Raw genomic sequence first — 5,000 nt, 5'->3', positions numbered from 1 at the left:
GAATGGGATGGAGTTGTTGACGCTCTTTTCTATTGTCAGCTTGAGGCCGGAAACTTCCTGTAGGCAAAGTCTGAGCCGCTCGGCGTCGTCGTCATTCTCGGTCTTGATGAATATGTCATCTATGTAACGGCAGTATATATCTGGTTTGTCGAGCTTCTTGAATACTTCTTCTTCGACGCAGCCCATGAAGAAGTTTGCCAGCAATACTCCGAGGGGTGAGCCCATGGCTACTCCGTCAATCTGGCAGTACTTGTTTCCGCGTGGGCAGGTGAATGGAGCTTCTTTTGTGCAGCATTCCAGGAGATCTCGTAGGACGGCTTCAGGGATGTCGATGGGGGTGTTAGAGTTGTCATGGTATACCCGTTCGATGATGTAGTTGATGGTGCGGTCCACAGGTACGTTTGTAAAGAGCGACTCGACATCAAGGGAAGCAACTCTTCCTCTTGTGTTGCTGGTCTTCAGGATGTCGAGAAAATCTGACGATGCTTGTAGGTTGTGTGTGGAGGTATATATATATATATATATATATATATATATATATATATATATATATATATATATATATATATATATATATATATATATATATATATATATATATATATATATATATATATATATATATATATATATATATATATATATATATATATATATATATATATATATATATATATATATATATATATATATATATATATATATATATATATATATATATATATATATATATATATATTGTTCGGTTCTTAAAAGGTCTGGACTTCCGAAAATTCCGTAAATTCTCAGCAATAAAAAAATATAGAATAAAGTGTCTGGAAATTGGGTTCGCAGACTCACAGCCCCTTCGTGTCCTTTAATTATTTATTATTTATGACCAGTCACACACCCATGGGACAAACAAAGGCCAGAGGAACCTGCTCTTAAGTTTATTTAAAGCAACAAAGAAACTCGCTGAAAATTAAGAAATAATTCATTAATCTCAGGCACACAGCAACCTAGCTATCTGTCTTAAAACATCCTAAGCAAATAGATTACTTAACTGTAGGTGGGCGAAGCGGGAGCCACGCCTGATCTACCTCGTGGTCTGGAGCCCTGGAGTCCTTCAGTCCTCTCTCGTTCCTCTCTGTAACACTAATAATTTTCTCCACTTTTTCTCCCGTTTTCTTTTTCCATTTTTAAAAATGTACAAAATGAGAAAAATTGCCATTTGGTTGTAGTGTATATTTATACCTTACAAAAGACAGTCAGACTTTTTGTCGAGATTTCGGCTCCTAAAGTTTTTTTTTTTTTTCCATTTCATGTGTCTTGCCATTTGTATTCATTTGATTGGCATGAAATCTTCACATATGATTGTTTATACCTTGTTCACTTACTGGAGAAGGATAAGGCATATCGTCCCCCTTTATAAAAAAAGTATTATCACTCAAAGGTGGTGGTGGTGGTGGCGGTGAAGCTGGTGTGAAGACAGTCATGACTCTTTCTTCTAGCGTTGCTTCCTTGCGTGTTTTCTGGGTCTCCATTTTGTTCCAGAAGCCTTCTTCATGTTCATAAATCTGCTCATGGTCGCTTTGCGCTTGAACGTCATTGTAAAGACTTTTTTTGGGTTGTAGCGCAGCGAAAATTTTCAACATCCTCCCTAGTCAACGTCTGGGTGAGAACTGAGCAGCAGAGCGCGCATTTCACATTTAGTAGCTGTCACGAGTGGATAGAGGGATAAAGGATACAACATTTAGATGGAAAAGGGCTATTTCTAATGTAAATTTAACGTGCGTACAAGCCTTACGAAATACCATGTGTGTTGGCGGGCTCTGACGTAACAGCCCGGGGCATTTAAATATCCTAAAGTGATTCTGTTTTTTAATATTCTACACAAATATGCTTCATTACCTGGTAGCACATAGTATCCCCGACATGTTGAGCAAGAAAAACTTATTTAGTCAGTTTAAAAAATATTCGTCAATAAATACCCCCCTGGCGCCCCCCTCAAGAATTGTGCTTCCGTGCTGACCATCTGCCTGGTCAAACCCTTTCGCCTCTGCCTATCCACAACTACCTTTCCTTCCTGCTGAAAGTATGCCTTCATACAGCCTGTGCCTAAGAAGGGCGAGAGTTCCAATCCCTTAAACTACCGCCCTAGAGATTTACTTTCCAGTCTATCGAAAGCTTTTGAATCAATCCTTAACCTGAAGATTCAAAAGCATCATTCCACTTCTGACCTTCTATATGATCGCCAGTATGGATTCCGCAAGGGGCGTTCTACTGGCGTTCTTCTTACTCTCTTAACTGACTCTTGGTCATCTTCTCTTTGTCGTTTCGGTGAAACCTTCTCAGTTGCGCTAGACATATCGAAAACTTTCCATAGTCTAGCACAAGTCTTTGCTTTCTAAACTGCCCTCTTACGGTTTCTATCCTTCTCTCTGTTCCTTTATGTCCAGTCTTCTTTCCGGCCGTTCTGTCTGTGCTGTGGTGGACGGTCACTGTTCTTTCCCTAAACCTATCAACAGTGGTGTTCCGCAGGGCTCTGTCCTATCATCCACTCTCTTCCTGCTATTCATCAATGATCTTCTTTCCATAATGAACTGTCTTATCCACTTATACGCTTATGACTCCACTCTGCATTATTCAACTTCTTTCAACAGAAAAAGCTATTTGCAACCCACTGACAAAACACCGGGAAACAGTAACGTTGAACATTTGTGCGTGCGAGTAAACATTGCAAAAGTCAACTTAAATATATCTGTCACCTACAGACCTCCCGGGCAATCACTCGATGACGACCTTGAAATGTACAGCGTCTTAAGGCAGTCACTTAATAACAGCGACTCACTGATATTAGGAGACTTTAACCTCCCCCATATCGACTGGGCGACACTGTCAGGTACAGAAGGCGAGTCACATAGAATGATCGAATTTCTAGAAGAAAATTATCTAAGCCAAATGGTTTCTGAGCCAACTCGACAAAATAATATACTCGACCTTGTTATAACAACCCAAGATAACCTAGTCAGTAGTGTCACGGTAGGAGAACACCTCGGTTCTTGCGATCATAAATTAGTGCGCGTCGACATTAAAGCTCAATCATCAGTGACTGAAAATAAAGTAAAGGTGCCCAATTTCAAAAGAGCTAACTTCGTAGAAATCCGACAAAAACTAACAGAAATACAACTATCAGATGACGGCAACGTAGAGGAAGCCTGGCTAAGCCTTAAAAATCACTTACTCACTCAGCAGAACACATTCGTCCCCTTGTGCGAGAAGCGAATTAACACTAATAAAAAGCCCACCGTGGTTTAATAGCGAAATTAAACAATCAGTCAATGAGAGAAAATTGTTTTACAGGTTAAAGAAAGAACAAAGCACGCCCGAAAACATTAGACTTTATAATGATGCCAGGCGACGAGTAAAAAGACTAGTAGGTCAGGCAAAGCGTAGATACGAAGAAAATATTGCAGCCAACTGTAAAAATAATCCGAAATCTTTCTTCAGTTACATAAACAACAGAAAGGCGATCAAAAGTGGTATTGGACCTTTAACAAACAGCGACGGTGCACTAGTGACTGACAGCCAACACATTGCAAACCTCTTAAACAATTACTTTTCCTCGGTGTTTAATACTAACAGTCTTCCTCTCGCTACCACCAACACCAGTACTATTGTAAATCTCGAGCATGCATTGCCTAATTTTGAAATAACAACCGATGAAGTCCTTAAAGCTCTCCATTCACTTAAAACAAATAAAAGTCCTGGACCTGACAAAGTATATCCAACTCTGCTGAAAGAAACAAAGAGCGAAATACTCTCCTCCCTCACAACCGTATTCAATATGTCCTTGCGACAAGGCATCGTCCCTTCAGATTGGAAAAAGGCTAACGTGACACCGATTTTCAAGAAAGGAGACAAAAAAGTACCAGGTAATAACAGGCCCATTAATCTAACTTCGGTTGTAGGTAAGCTACTTGAGGGCATAATTAGAGACAAAATTGTGAATTACCTTGAAAGCCACTCATTGATTGGGGACTCACAACATGGCTTCCGAAACAAAAGATCCTGCCTATCAAACCTATTAACCTTTTATAACGACCTCTTCACTGTTTATGACGTAACCAAATCACTGGACGTAGTCTATCTTGATTTCCAGAAAGCGTTTGATAAAGTCCCGCATCATAAATTACTTTACAAATTAAAGCAAATAGGTATTGACGGTCAAGTAAACCAATGGATCGCGAATTGGTTGAGCAACAGACAACAAAGAGTAGTGATCGACGGATTTAACTCAGAGTGGGCGCCTGTCACTAGTGGCGTCCCTCAGGGCTCGGTCCTTGGCCCAGTGCTCTTCATTATTTACATCAACGACGTGGATGTTGGACTCAATAACCGCATTAGTAAATTTGCAGACGACACAAAGATTGGCAACTCGGTTCTCACTGACGAAGACAGGCAAAGCCTCCAAGAGGATTTGCACAAAATTTCAACTTGGTCGGATAGATGGGAGATGCCCTTTAACATAGACAAGTGCCAGGTCCTTTAAGTTGGAACGAGGAATAAGAAGTTCGAATACGAAATGCGCGGCGTTAAACTCAAAAGCGTTCAATGCGTCAAAGACTTGTGGGTCAAAATCGCGTCAAACCTCAAATTCTCACAGCAATGCATCGATGCAGCAAATAAAGCGAACAGAATGTTGGGCTTCATTAAAAAAACTTTGTATTCAAGAATAAAGATGTAATACTCGCTCTACAACAGTTTAGTCAGACCCCACTTGGAATATGCGGTACAGTTTTGGTCTCCCCACCATGCAAAGGATATTGCTAAATTAGAAGGTGTTCAGCGTCGGGCAACGAAAATGATCCCTTCCTTGCGCAACAAATCCTACGAAGAAAGGCTTTCTACCCTTAACATGTTCTCTCTTGAGAAACGTCGCCTCCGAGGAAAACTGATCGAATGTTTTAAAATACTTAATGGTTTCACGAATGTAGACAGATCAACATTGTTTATGATCG

This window comes from Eriocheir sinensis, chromosome 48 (assembly GCF_024679095.1).
Source record: "Eriocheir sinensis breed Jianghai 21 chromosome 48, ASM2467909v1, whole genome shotgun sequence".
In the NCBI taxonomy this organism is placed as follows: domain Eukaryota; kingdom Metazoa; phylum Arthropoda; class Malacostraca; order Decapoda; family Varunidae; genus Eriocheir; species Eriocheir sinensis.
Note: the sequence above shows the minus strand (reverse complement) of the source record.